The following is a 16,082-nucleotide window of genomic DNA, read 5'->3' as shown; positions in this document are numbered from 1 at the left end:
TGAAAGTCTATTTTATTAGATATTAGGATGGCTACTCCAGCTTGTTTTCTGGAACCATTTGCTTGAAAAACATTTTTCCAGCCCTTTACTCTGAGGTAGTGTTTATCTTTGTTGCATAGGTGTGTTTCTTGGATGCAACAGAATGTTGGGTCCTGTTTCCGTAACCATTCTGTTAGCCTGTGTCTTTTTATTGGTGAGTTGAGTCCATTAATATTGATAGATAATATTGACCAATGCATGTTAGTTCCTTTTGTAATGGAGTCGATGATCTTACCTTGTTTCATTGCTTGTTTTCTTTTCATTTTTGTTGGGATGTTATCTGTATGCCCTGTTTTCTTGGGTGAATTCGTTTTCGTTGGATTGGAGTTTTCCTTCTAGTATCTTCTGTAGGGTTGGTTTGCTGTATAGATATTGCGTAAATTTAGTTTTGTCATGGAATATTTTGTTTTCTCCATCTATGTTGATTGAAAGCTTTGCAGGGTATAGTAGTCTCGGTTGACATTTGTGATCTCTTAGAGTCTCCATGATGCTTGCCCAGGCCCTTCTGGCTTACATAGTTTCTGATGAGAAGTCTGGTGTGATTCTGATAGGTCTACCTTCATATGTTACTTGGCCTTTTTCCCTTGCTGCTTTTAATATATTTTCTTTGTTCTGTAGATTTAGTGTTTTGACTATGATGTGACGTGATGTGTTTCTTTTCTGGTCTAGTCTATTTGGTGTTCTGTAGGCCTCTTGTATATTTATGGATATCTCTTTCTTTAAGTTGGGAAAATTTTCTTCTATGATTTTTTTGAAAATATTTTCTGGACCTTGGAGCCTGGAGTCTTCTTTTTCATCAATTCCTATTATTCTTAGATTTTGTCTTTTCATAGCATCCTTGATTTCTTGGATATTTTGTGATTGGAATTTTTCTGATTTTACTTTTTCTTTGAGAGAAGTATCAATTTCTGCAAGTGTGTCTTCAGCTCCAGAGATTCTCTCTTCCATCTCTTGTATTCTGTTGGTGATGCTTACTTTTGTGGTTCCTGATCTTTTCTCCAAGTTCTCCAGCTCAAGAGTTTTCTCATTTTGTGATTTCTTTATTGATTCTAATTCTGTTTTCATGCCTTGCACCATTTCTTTTATGTGTTTGAATTTGGATTCCTGTCTCTCTACGATGGACTCTATTTCCTTGTTCATTTCCTTTTTGTATGCCACTAATTTTTTCTCTACTTGTGCCTCTATTTGTTTGGCTATGTTTGCCTGTGTTTCTTTAAGGGTTTTGTCTATTTCTTCTTTCTTTACCTCCAATTGACTGGCCAACTCTTTGAAAGATTTGTTCATTTCCTCCTTATAAGCCTCAAATAATTGAGCAAGCATGGCTTTAAGGTCATTTTCCTGTGCTTCTGATGAATTGGAGTATCCATCGGTTTTGGGGTTTGCTGGTGAAGTCATGATGTCCTGATTTATGTTGGAAGTGTTCTTTCGCCTACCCCTGGCCATTGGCTTGTCTGAGACCTTCCCTGTTTGTTTTTGGATTCTGCCAATCAGACTGGTACTGTCTCTCTCTCGAGTCTGGAGAATTCTTCAGGAAGTTGAGAGAGGTCCCGTGTCCTTAGCGTATGCTGAGGACTAGCTGTACGCTAGGAAAGTACGCAGGCGCAAACAGAGGCAAATGCAAGCGTGCGTGCGTGTGTGTATATGTGTGTGTGTGTGTAAGTGGGTGTGGGCGTGTGTCTCGAGGGACAGAGTGATGGCTAATGTTGAACCCTTGAGTGTGTGGGAGGGGCTCTGCAATGTATATGTCGCAGGCGCTAGTGATGATCGCAGCGCAATTTCTGGCATTAACTGCCTTAACTCCTCAATTAGACCCACAGAGCAGGAACTTCAATGTCCCAAGTGCCCCTCTGTTTCCCAAAGTGGGTATATGGGTGGGAGGGGGTTCGATGCCTGGCTTCTGTTTAAGCAGAACCCAGGATCAGTGGAGCTGCAGATTCTCAAGGGTGCACTCACTTACAGGCAGGACACTTGGCAGAGATTGGCGTATCTGGGCTCTCTGTTCTCTGGTTTGGCCCTGCTTCTTTGATGTGCTCCGCCAGTTCCGTGCTGCTGTCACTGCCAGGTTATGAGGTCTTGCTGCAGCTGGAGATTTCAGGGTGGTCACGTCAGTGGGAATCGGGGTAATCAGCCTTTCTGTTCTCTGGTTTGGCCCTGGTTAGTCTTAAACTGGAGGGCTGATGTGCCCCGCCAGCTCAGTGCTGCTCCGCCGCCAGGTTAGAAAGTCCCGCTGTAACTGGAGACTGGGTTGCTAGTCCAGATGCTTTCTGGGAAGTCCTGGGGTCTCTTTACTGTGCTCTCCAAGCTTCGGAGGCCCAGCGCCTGGTGTGTCTAGCTTGTATGGCGTTTTTGTCTGGTTTTGGTGAGTATATAGCGTATTCTCTGTCACTGTGGGATTGGGCGGGCCGTACCGTCAGTGATGGCGCTCGTGCGGAGCTAGTATGGCGTCTAGCAGACTCGGGCCCTGGGAGGATGGTGCAGCCGCCGCGAGTGAATCTGGGGCTCCGAGACACAGTACTGCTGGCCTTTGCCGATAAAGGGCTTGGGGCTCCGCCTCAGTGGCTGCAGGCCCCAGGCAGTTAGGTCTGCGCTGAGAAAGGCGAGTCGGCTGTGCCTGTGCCGAGGAGGAGGGAGGTCTGGGGGAGGGGAGTGCCGAGAGATCAAAGGATCGTTTCTCACCTTCCCCAATCAAGTCCGTGGGTGACCCGAGACCAAGGTTTTCACCTCCTGCGATGTTCCCTGTTGTTTAGAAAGTCTCTCCGTTGTTTCCCTGGCTTCAGAAGTTCTTCCACACATCAGCTCAGAACTTTATCTCTTCCACAGCTCGGAAACTGTGTGTGCTAGTCGCCATCTTGGCTCCGCCCCCCTGTCCTGGCTAGTTTTATGTCAACTTGACTGACACATGCTAGAGTCATCTGAGAAAAGAGTACCTCAATTTTTAAAAATTCCTCCATAAATTGGGCTGTAGGAAAACATGTAGGTCATTTTTCCTTAATTACATATTGATGTGGAATGGCCTAGCTCACTGAGCCTAATACCATCCCTGAGCTAGTGGTGCTAGGTTCTGTAAGAAAATAGGCTGAGCAAGCATTGAAGAGAAACCCAGTAAAGAGCACTCCTTCATGGCCTCTAGGTTTCTCCCTTGTTTGAGTTCCTGTCCTAACTTCCTCCAATGAAAAACAGTCATGTGAAAGCATACAGCAAATAAACCCTTTCTTCCTGAAGCTGCTTTTGATTACGATGTTTTATCATAGCAATAATAATCCTAACTAAGATAGGCAGAGTTCCCAGGTAGTAGAGTCAGAAAGGCAAGCTCCTGTAAGTATTCTGCTACTGGGCTGGGAGCAAAATTAGAGAATGGAAGGCAGGAAAAAATAATAAAGACACATACCTGATTCCCAGGCCAGTATTGCCAGCAGGTTCCTGGGTAAAGAGTGGCCCTTGGTTTTTGTAGCTGATCTAAAGGGCTCAGTTACCTTTCTTATACAACCCTGAATGACCTGTTTAACAGTGGTACTGTCTATAGTTTGCTATTCCCTACAACATCAATGTGAAACTAAGAAAATGTCCCGTAGACATGCCTGCAGCCCAAACTAATGGAGGTATATTCTCAGTTAAGGTTCCCTATTCTCATATGACATTTGACATTAGCTTGACCCAAACACTAACCAAGATAAGCTCTATTCCCACTTATGAGCTCTTTACCCTCATAACTTAGTGACCTTCTAAAGAACTGCACTGCCAAAAATCATCACTTTGAGGATTAAGTTTCCACACAGGAGTTTGATATAACACAATTATCTAGACCACAGCATACTCCTAATCAAATCTTCTTTTATCTAGAAAATGTCAAGCCACCTAGGAAACAGTCAAAAGATGTGAGCTACATACTGTCCCCTGAATTCTATCATCTTCCCTACCTAAAAGTACTGCCCCAGCAACATCCAGGTTAGACTTCTCTCCACAAAACCCCTGCCTGATGAGTTAACCTGGGAAAAAGTCAGCAGAGGTGAGCTGCACACTGTTCCCTGAGATCAATAATCTGAATTCCCAAGGAGGCCTTCTGGGCCTGAGGAACATCAAGGTTAAACCTCATCCTGCCAATCCCCTGCCTGCTGTGTTCAACTGAGACAAAATCAGTAAAGATGAACTGTTCTCTGTGCCCTGATGTCAATGGTCAGGCCAAAACCTCTGCCTCTCTTCCCAAGAAGACCCTCAGGACTTCAGGAATATTCATGTTCAACTGGGACACAGCAAGCAGAGGTGAGCAGTGGGCTGTTCCCTGAGCTCCTTTGTCAGGCCCAAGGCTCTGCTGGCCTTGCCAAGGAGGCCTGTTGGCATCAGGAACATCCAGAGAACAACAGGGACAACCAAGTGGCTAAAGTCCAGTGTAAGAACACAATCAACAAGAGTCAAGTCAATATGGCTGAACCAGAGCCCAGTCATCCTACTACAGCAAGATTTAGATATCCTCATACAGCCAAAGCATAAGAAGATGGCCCTAAATCCAATCTTATAAAGATGATAGAGGCTTTAAAGAGTAAATAAGTAAATCTCTTAACAAAATACAAACACACACACACAAAAAAAAAAAAACCATTCAAACAGGTAAAGTAAATTAATAAAACTGTTCAAGACCTGAAAATTAGATTTTTCCCACACCCCAGTTCTACCTGAAATCCCAGTGACTACCAAGTAAGACACCTCCTCCAATTCCTTGTTTGCCAGGTTCTTCCAGGAAAACTCAGCAGTGGTTTGGTCTGCCTTATGCCCTCTGCATGCTCACAACATTCCCAAGCACCAGATCCAGCTGATATCTCAGAGACCACCAGCTGGGACAACCAAGCTCCAGCTCTACCAGAAATACCAGATATATTAGCCATCAGGGACGAACAGATGCCAACAGCCATCAGGTATTACTGGAGGTTGTCAGCCATCAGAGATGATGAAAAGCCTACAGCCCTCGGGGCCTACCAGTTCTACCTGCAATCTCAGAAGCCTATTGACCACATGGACCACCAGGCTTTCCAATATCATGGCAACCAGATGGCTAAAGGGTAAGAACACACTCAACAAAAACCAGGGAAATATGTTATCACCAAAACCCAACTATCCTATCACAGGCCCTGGATATCCTAACACACATAAAGAGAAAAAAAAATGACCACAAATCAAATCTTAGGAAAATGATAAAGGCTTTTAAAGAGGAAATGAATAAATCCCTCAAAGAAATACAGGAAAATACAATCAAACCCTTAAAGAAAATGAATTAAGCTCTTAAAAAATATGCAAAAATACAAGCAAATGAAAAAAGGAAAGGAATAAAACTGATCAAGACCAGAAAATTGAAATAGAAGAAATAAAGAAAACATAAACTAAATGAATCCTGGAAATGAAAACATAAAATAAAATAAACCTAGGAAAGAGAACATGAAGTACAGACACAGGCATCACCACCAGAATACAAGAGATAGAAGAGAGAATCTCAGACATAGAAGATATGATAGACAGCAGTGATACACCAGTCAAAGAAAATGCCAAATATAAAAAGTTTCTAACAAAAAACTTCTATAAAATTTGACAAACTATGAAAGGCCAAACCTAAGAATAATATGAATAGCAGAAGAAAAAGATTCCCAGATCAAAGGCCCACACTTGTGAACAGAACTTTACAGCAAAAAGGGCCTGGGAAAATATCATACAGATGCTACATCAACACAGATGCCAGCCCACATTACTATATTCAATAAAACTTTCAAGCACCATAGTTGGAGAAAACAAGATATTCCATGACAAAACCAAATGTAAACATCTTTCTACTAGCCCATCCCTACAGAGATTACTAGAAGGAAAACTCCAACACAAGGAGGATAACTACAACCAAGAAAACACAAGAAAAAATAATTTCACACAATCAAAACAAACAAACAAAAAAGAATTAGAAACACACACACCACCATTATCAAAATGACAATGAACAATTCTTGTTCATTGATATCTTTCAACATCAATGAACTTAATTCCCTAATAAAAAGACAAAGCCTGAGGGAGTCTAAGATGGCAGTGACCAGTGCATACCGTTTCTGAAGGGCAGAGAATTGAACCCCCAAAACTGTTGAGTGAATGGGAAGCTGAAGCCAGAGCACTGACTTTGAAGCTTCCTGGGATAGAGGGGACAACCAGAGCTGGAACAGATTAGATCCAAACCCCCGTAGGATGTCTCCATGGTCTGAGAGTGGTGAACAATCGACCCCCTTCACAGCAGCTGAGGAAACCCCAAGTACTAGGCCTCCTTACTCTAACAACTATCAGGGGACAAAATCTGAGAGTAGAAAACTGTGGGCTCTATGAGTTTACCACATATACCTGTGAGTAAGTACATCTGCAAGAGAGTGCTTACAGAGCCCCACATACAAGCTCCCTCTACACTAGCTGCCAGACATCAGATCCCTCTGAATCACACCCCTACTGTGGACAACAAAGATATCCCTGGAAAAGTGTTATCAGCATTAAAGCTCCTATTCTGTGGGTCTTCAGAACAGTTATATCCAGGCAAGCAGTTCCTAGAGCCAAATGGTACAGCCCAGACAAACCTGAGAGCTTGGAGTACAATAGTGCAACAGGCCTATGGTTCATTGAGCTATTCAGGGCACCCGTGCAGAACTGTGCCAGCATCACAACCTACACTTATGCTACTCCCTTACACTCCACCCTTCTAGGCAGGCACACTTCCATGCACACTCCCAAGTTTGTGCACACGCACCTGCAGGCTTCCTCCCTTAGTTGCATCTGAAACACCAACACCCATTCTCAAGCTGGTGGACAACTCTCATCTGAAGAATACTTCAGACTCCAGAAACAGATGGACCCAGTCTGCAGTACAGATTCCTAGAACAAACAGCAACTGCTACTGACCATCAGATGGCTAGAGGCAGGTGGAAGAACAGATCCAACAAAAATCAGGACATCATGGCTTCACCAGAAACCCCCAAAATCAATGAATATTTTAATTCATTAGAAACACAGGAAACTTATTTTAAATCTATGCTTATCCAGATATTAGAGACACATAAAGAGGAAATGAATAAAGCTCTCAAAGAAATACAGGCAGATATAGTCACAGAAATAGAAGCACATGAAGAGGAAATAAACAAAGAAAGAGGCCATCATGGAAAGACAGGAAGCTACATTCAAACAGATGAAGGAAAAGGTGCAAAACATGAAAACAGAATTAGAATCAATAAAGAAAACACAAACAGAAAAAATCCTGGAGCTGGAGAACTTAGAAAAGACATCAGGAACCACAATAGTAAGCATCACCAATGAAATATAAGAGATGGAAGAGAGAATCTCAGGAGCTAAAGATACAGTTTCAGAAATTAATACATCTCTCAAAAAATCAGAAAAGTTAAAAACATAAAACATCCAAAAAATCAAGGACACAATGAAAAGATGAAACATAAGAATAATAAGAACAAGTGAAAAAGAAGATTCCAGGTTCTAAGGTCCAGAAAATAGTTTCAAGAAAATCATAAAAGAAATTTTCCCCAACTGAAAGAAAGAGATGTTCTTAAAGATACAAAAGGCTTACAGAACACCAAGTAGACTAGACTAGGAAAGAAATGTCTCATGTCCCATAATAGTCAAAACACTACATCTACAGAACAAAGAAAAAATAATAAAAGAAGCAAGGGAAAAAGGCCAAGTGATATACAAAAATAGACCTATCAGAATCACACCAGACTTCTCAACAGAAACTATGAAAGCTAGAAGGGCCTGGACAGATGTCATGAAGACTCTACGAGAACACAGATATCAAACCAAACTACTATGCCCAGCAAAAATGTCAATCAATATAGATGGAGAAAACAAAATATTACATGACAAAACTAAACTTAAACAATATCTCCACAGCACCCTTAGAGAAGATATAAGAAGGAGAACTCCAATCTATTGAAATCAACTATAACCAAAAAAACACAGGACATAGATAACTTCAGAACAATAAATTACAATAAAACAAGCACACAAACACACTATCACCACCAACTTCATAATAAAAGGAACTAACATTCATTAGTCCTTATTATCTATCAACATCAATGAACTCAACTCCCCAATAAAAAGACACAGACTAACAGAATGGTTGCAGAAACAGGATCCGACATACTGCTGCATCCAAGAAACACACCTCTGCAACAAAGACAGACACTACTTTAGAGTAAAGGGCTGCAAAAGGTTTTTCAAGCAAATGGACACAGAAAATAAGCTATCCTAATATCTAGTAAAATAGACTTTCAAACAAAATTAATCCAAACAGATAAGAAGGGACAATTCATTTTCATGAAAGGAAAAATCCACCATGAGGGCATCAAAATCCAGAATACTGTGTCCAAAATACAAGAGCACATGCATTTGCAAATAAAACATTATTAAATCACACATCGATCCCAAAACCTTAATAATGGGAGACATCAACACTCCAATGTCACAGATCACCTAGACAAAAACTAAATAGAGAAATAAATAAAATTAGAGAAGTCGTAATAGATGTCTGCAGAACCTTCCATCCAAACTCAAAAGAGTATATCATCTTCTCAGCAACCCAAGGAACCTTCTCCAAAATTGACCATATAGTAGACGTAAAGCAACAGATAAAAGCTGATTGAAATGATCCCTTGTATCCTATGACGTCACCATGGTCTAAAACTAGACTTCAGCAACAACAGAAATAACAAAAAGTCTACACATTCATGGAAACTAAACAACTCTCTACTCAATGACAGCTGGATCAAGGAAGAAATAAAAATAAATTAAAGACTTCCTAAAATTCAATGAAAATGAAGGCAAAATAACCCAAACTTATGGGACACAATGAAAGCAATGCTAACAGGAAAGTTCATAGCACTAAGTGCCTTCAAAAAGAAGTTTGAGACATCTCATACAAGCAACTTAATGGCAACCCGGAAAGCCCTAGAAAATAAAAAAAAGAAGCAACAAAACACAAGAGACATAGACAGCTGGAAATAATCAAACCCAGGGCTAAAATCAATGAATTAAAAACAAAGAAAACAATTCAAATAATCAATGAAACCAAGAGCTGGTTCTTTGAGAAAATCAACACGATAGACAAACCTTTAGCCAAACTAACTAAAAAAAGGCAGAGAGACACTATCCAAATCAGCAAAATCAGAAATGAAAAGGGGGGACATAACGACAGACACTGGGGAAATTCAAAGAATCATTAGATCTTACTTCAAAAGTCTACATGCCACAAAATTTGAAAATCTAAATTTTTCTTCATAGATTCCATTTACCAAAGCTAAAACAAGATCAGTTAGAAAGACTGAATAGTCCTATATCCCCCAAGGGATATAGAAGCAGCTGTCAGAAGTCTCCCTGCCAAAAAACAAACAAACAAACAAACAAACAAACAAAAAACAAAAACAAAAAAAAAATCCAAAAACCCAGGGTCTGATGGTTTCAGAGTAGAATTCTACCGGACATTCCAAGAAGAGCTATGCCAATACTCTTCAAAGTATTCCAGAAAACAGACAGAGAAGGAATAGTACCAAACTCATTCTATGACACAGTAACCTTGAAGTCTAAACTACAAAAAGACCCAAACAAAAAGAGAGAGTGAGAGAGAGAACTTCAGACCTATCTCTCTTAAGAACATTGATGCAAAAATACTCAAGTACTTACAAACCAAATTCAAGAACATTGATCATGACCGATTAGGCTTCATCCCAGGCATACAGAGGTGGTTCAAGATACAGATGTCCAGAGGAGCGGAGCCAAGATGGCGACTAGCACACATAGCTTCTGAGCTATGGAAGAGCTGAACATCTGAGTTGGTGAGTGGAAGGACCTCTGAACCCAGGAAAACAACAGAGAGGCTTTCTAAACAACAGGGAACATCGCATGAGGTGGAAACTTTGGTCTCAGAACACCTGGGTACTTGTTTGGGGACAGAGAGAAGTGATCCTTTGATCTCCCCACACTCTCCTCTCCCATACTTCCCTCTTCCTCAGCACAGAGGACTCATGGAGATCTCAGCGCAGACTTAACTGCCTGGTGTCTGCAGTGGCTGAGGCGGAACTCCTAGCTCTTTAGCAGCAACTGCCAGCCTTACCAGTCTTGAAGTCCCAGACCCGCGCAGCAGCAGCATCCTCCCAGGGCCTAAGTCTGCTAGCTGCAATACTGGCTCTGCAGGATCGCAATCACTGATGGTACGGCCTGCCCAAACCCACAGTGACAGGGAATACACTATATACTTACCAAAACCATACAGAAATGCCATACAAGCTAGACACACCAGGCGCTGGGCCTCCCAAGCTTGGAGAGGACAGTAGAGAGCCCTCAGCACATCCCAGAAAGCATCTGGACTGGCAACTCAGTCTCCAGCTACAGCAGGACTTCCTAACCTGGCAGCAGAGCAGCACTGAGCTGGTGGGGCACATCACCCCTCCAGCTTAAGACCAACAAGGGCCAAACCAGAGAACAGAGAACCTGATTACCCCGATCCCTGATGATGTGACCACCTTGAGATCTCCAGCTGCAGTAGGACCTCCTAACCTGGCAGTGGCAGCAGCACTGAGCTGGCGGAGCACATCAAACAAGCAGGGCTAAACCAGAAAGCAGAGAGGTCTGATATCCCAATCCCTGCCAAGTGACCTGCCTGAGAGTGATTGCACCCTTGAAAATCTGCAGAGCCCCAGGTCCAGGGTCCTTCTAAAACAGAAGCCAGGCATCTAACCCCTCCCACCCATATACACACTAGGGGAAACAGAGGGTCATTTGGGACATTGAAGCCCCTGCTCTGTGGGTCCAATTGAGGAGTTAAGGCAGGTAATTCCAGAAATTGCACTGCGACCATCACTAGCACCTGCTACATATACAGTGCAGAGCCCTCCCACACACTCAAGGGTTCAACATTATCTATCACTCTGTCCCCCAAGACACACTTCCACACACACAAACAAACACACACACACACACACAAACACACACGCCTGCATTTGCCCCATTTGTGCCTGCGTACTTTTCTCCCATAGGTACAGCTAGTCCTCAGCACAGGCTGAGGACAGAGGACCTCTCTCAGCTTCCTGGAGAACTCTCCAGGCGCCAGAGACAGTACCAGTCTTAACTACAAAACCCAAAAACGAACAGGGAAGGTTTCAGATAGGCCAATGGCCAGGGGTAAGCGAAAGAACATTTTCAACATAAATCAGGACATCATGACTTCACCAGCAACCCCCAAAATTGACGGATACTCCAATTCATAATAATCACAGGAAAAATTTTTAAAGCTATGCTTACACAACTATTTGAGGCTCATAAAGAGGAAACAAACAGCTCTCTCAGAACAATAACCATGCAAAATCAGTACAGTTAAAGAGGAAATGAACAAAACTTTCAAAGACTTAGCCAGTCAATTGGAGGTAAAGAAAGAAGAAATAGACAAAATTCTTAAAGAAACACAGGCAAACATAGCAAAACAAATAGAGGCACAAGTAAAAATAAAATTAGTGGCATATAGAAAGGAAATAAACAAAAAGAGAGACCAGCATAGAGAGACAGAAATCCACATTCAAGCAGATGAAGGAAATGGTGCAAGGCATGAAAACAGAATTAGATTCAATAAAGAAAACACAAACTGAGAAAACTCTTGAGCTGGAGAACTTGGAGAAAAAATCAGGAACCACAAAGGTAAGCATCACCAACAGAATGCAAGATATGGAAGAGAGAATCTCTGGAGCTGTAGATACACTCGCAGAAATTGATACTTGTCTCAAAAAAAAGTAAAATAAGAAAAGTCCCAAACACAAAATATCCAAGAAATCAAGGATGCCATGAAAAGAAAAAATCTAAGAGTAATAGGAATTGATGAAAAAGAAGACATCAGGCTCCAAGGTCCAGAAAATACCTTCAAGAAAATCATAGAAGAAATTTTTCCCAACGTAAAGAAAGAGATGTCCATAAATATACAAGAGGCCTACAGAACACCAAATAGACTAGACCAGAAAAGAAACACATCACGTCACATCATAGTCAAAACACTAAATCTACAGAACAAAGAAAAGATATTAAAAGCAGCAAGGGAAAAACGTCAAGTAACATATGAAGGTAGACCTATCAGAATCACACCGGACTTCTCATCAGAAACTATGAAAGCCAGAAGGGCCTGGGCAAGTGTCATGGAGACTCTAAGAGATCACAAATGTCAACCCAGACTACTATACTCTGCAAAGCTTTTAATCAACATAGATGGTGAAAACAAAACTTTCTATGACAAAACTAAATTTATGTAATATCTACACAGCAAACCAGCCCTACAGAAGATACTAGAAGGAAAACTCCAATCCAGTGAAAACATGGCACACAGATAATATCCCAATGAAAATGAAAAAAAAATAATAATCAATGAAACACAGTAAGATCACCGACTCCAATACAAAAGGAACTAACATTTATTGTACACTATTATCTATCAACATCAATGGACTCAACTCGCCAATAAAAAGACACAGACTAACAGAACGGGTGTGAAAACAGGATCCAACATTCTGCTGCATCCAAGAAACGTACCTCTGCAACAAAGATAAATACTACCTCAAAGTACTACCTCAAAGTAAAGGGCTAGAAAAATGTCTTTCAAGCAAACAGACCCAGAAAACAAGCTGGGGTAGTTATCCTAATATGTAATAAAGTAGACTTTCAACCAAAATGAATCAAAAAAAATGAGGAGGGACACTACATTCTCACCAAAGGGAAAATCCACCAAGAGGACATCACAATTCTGAACATCTATGCCCCAAATACAACAGCGCCTACATTCATAAACAAAACATTACTAAAATTAAATCACATGTCGATCCCAACACCTTGATAGTGGGAGACTTCAGCACCCCACTTTCCCCAAGGGACAGATCATCTAGACAGAAACCTAATAAGGAAATAAAGGCACTTACAGAGGTCCTAAATCAAATGGACCTAATACATGTCTACAGAACTTTTCACCCAAACTCAAAAGAGTACACCTTCTTTTCAGCACCTCATGGAACCTTCTCCAAAATAGACCATATAGTTGGTCACAAAGCAAGCCTCAACAGATACAAGAAGATTGAAATAACCCCCTCTATTCTATCTGACCACCATGGAATAAAGCTGGATATCAACAACAGTGGAATTAGAAAAAAGCCTACAAGCAGACGGAAACTGAACAACTTACTGCTCAATGATAGCTTGGTTAAGGAAGAAATAAAGAAAGAAATTAAAGACTTCCTAGAATTCAATGAAAATGAAGGTACAACATACGCTAAATTATGGGACACAATAAAAGCAGTGCTCAGAGGAAAATTCATAGCACTAAGTGCCTTCAAAAAGAAATTTGTGACATCTCATAAAAGCAAATTAATGTCCCAACTGCAAGCCCTAGAGAAAAAAGAAGCAAATGCACCCAAGAGGAGCAGACAGCTGGAAATAATCAAACTCAGGGTGGAAATCAATCAAATAGAAACAAATAAAACTATTCAAAGAATCAATGATACAAAGAGCTGGTTCTTTGAAAAAAATCAACAAGATAGACAAACCTGTAGCCAAACTAACTAAAAGGCAGAAAGAAACTATCCAAATCAGAAAAATCAGAAATGAAGAGGGGGACATAACTACACACATGAGGAAATCCAAACAATCATTAGGTCGTACTACAAAAGCCTATATGAAACAAAATTTGAAAATCTAAAAGAAATGGACAATTTTCTTGATAGATTTCATTTAACAAAATTAAGTCAAGATCAGGTAGAAAGATAGAATACTCCTATTTCCCCCAAGGAAATAGAAGCAGTCATCAACAGTCTCCCTTCTGAAAAATGTCCTGGAAAAGATGGATTCAGTGCAGAATTCTACAAGACCTTCAAAGAAGTGCTAACTCCAATTCTCTCCAAACTATTCCACAAAATAGAAACAGAAGGAGCATTATGAAACTCATTCATAATCACCTTGATACCTAAACCCCAAAAATCCCAAAAAAACAAAAGAGAACTTCAGCCTAATCTCTCTAATGAACATTGATGTAAAAATACTCAATAAAATACTTGCAAACCGAATCCAAGAACACATCAAAGATATCATCCACCGTGACCAAGTAGGCTTCATCCCAGGCATGCAAGTGTGGTTCAACATACAAAACTCCATCAATGTAATCCACCACATAAACAAACTGAAGGAGAAAAACCACATGATCATCTCCTTAGATGCTGAAAAAGCATTTGGCAAAGTCCAACAGCCATTCATGCTTAAAGTATTGGAGAGATCAGGGATACAAGGCACATATCTAAACATAGTAAAGGCAATATACAGCAAGCCTATAGACAACATCAATCTCAATGGAGAGAAATTTAAATCAATCCCACTGAAATCAGGGACAAGACAAGGCTGCCCACTCTCTCCATATCTCTTCAACAGTACTTGAAGTCTTAGCCAGAGCAATAAGACAACTAAAGGAGATCAAGGGGAAACAAATCAGAAAGGGAGAGGTCAAAGTGTCACTATTCCAGATGATATGATAGTATACATGAGAGACACCAAAAATTCAACCAGAGAACTCCTTCAGGTGATAAACACCTTCAGCAAAGTGGCAGGATACAAAATCAACTCAAAAAAATCAGAAGCCCTCCTATATACCAAAGACAAAAGGTCCAAGAAAGAAATAAGGGAAACAACACCCTTCACAATAGCCACTAACCACATAAAGTACCTTGGGGCGACTCTAACCAAGCAAGTGAAAGACCTGTTTGAGAAAAAATTCAAGTCTCTGAAGAAAGAAATTGAAGAAGATATCTATCAGAAGATGGAGAGATCTCCCGTGCTAATGGATTGGTAGGATTAACATTGTGAAAATGGCCATACTGCCAAAAGCAATCTACAGATTCAATGCAATTCCCATCAAAATACCAACTCAATTCTTTACAGACCTTGAAAAGAAGATTCTCAGCTTCATATGGAGAAAAAAAAAACAAAACCAGAATCTCCAAAATGATCCTGTATAACAACAGATCATCTGGAGGTATCTCCATCCCCGATCTCAAGCTGTATTACAGAGCAATAGTAATAAAAACTGCATGGTATTGGCATAGAAACAGAAAGGAGGATCAATGGAACTGAATAGAAGACCCAGAAATAAGCCCACATACCTATGAATACTTGATTTTTGACAAAGCAGCCAAATCCATTCAATGGAAAAAAAGACAGCATCTTCAACAAATGGTGCTGGTCCAACTGGATGTCTACATGCAGAAAAATGAAAATAGATCCATATTTCTCACCCTGCACAAAGCTAAAGTCCAAGTGGATCAAAGACCTCAACCTAAAACCAGACACTCTAAATCGGTTAGAAGAAAAATTGGGGAACAGCCTAGAACTCATTGGCACAGGAGACAACTTCCTGAACAGAACACCAGAGGCACAGGTGTTGATCAACAATCAATAAATGGGACCTCCTGAAACTGAAAAGCTTCTGTAAAGCAAAGGATACTGTCATCAGAACAAAACAAAAGCCTACAGTCTGGGAAAAGATCTTCACCAACCCTATATCTGACAGGGGGCTTATATCCACAATATATAAAGAACTCAAGAAGTTAAAAAATAACAAAGCAAGTAATCCAATTAAAAAAATGGGGTACAGAGTTAAACAGAGAATTCTCAATAGAGAAATACTGAATGGCAGAGAAAAGCTTAAAGAAATGTTCAGTGTTCTTAGTCATCAGGCAAATGCAAATCAAAATGACACTGAGATTTCACTTTACACCCATCATAATAGCTAAGATCAAAAGCTCAATTGACAACACATGCTGGAGAGAATGTGGAGAAAGGGAATCCTCCTCCATTGCAGGTGGGAATGTAAATTTGTACAACCTCATTGGAAATCAATCTGTTTTTTTCTCAGAAATTTGGGGATAATGCTACCTCAAGAGCCAGCTATTCTAATCTTAAGCATATACCGGAAATATGCTCACCTATACAAGAAGGACATTTGCTCAAAC

This window comes from Psammomys obesus, unplaced genomic scaffold, assembly GCF_907164565.1.
Source record: "Psammomys obesus unplaced genomic scaffold, mPsaObe1.curated_primary_1811, whole genome shotgun sequence".
Classification (NCBI taxonomy): Eukaryota; Metazoa; Chordata; class Mammalia; order Rodentia; family Muridae; genus Psammomys; species Psammomys obesus.
The sequence above is the reverse complement of the archived record's forward strand: the minus strand, read 5'-3'. Positions refer to the sequence as shown.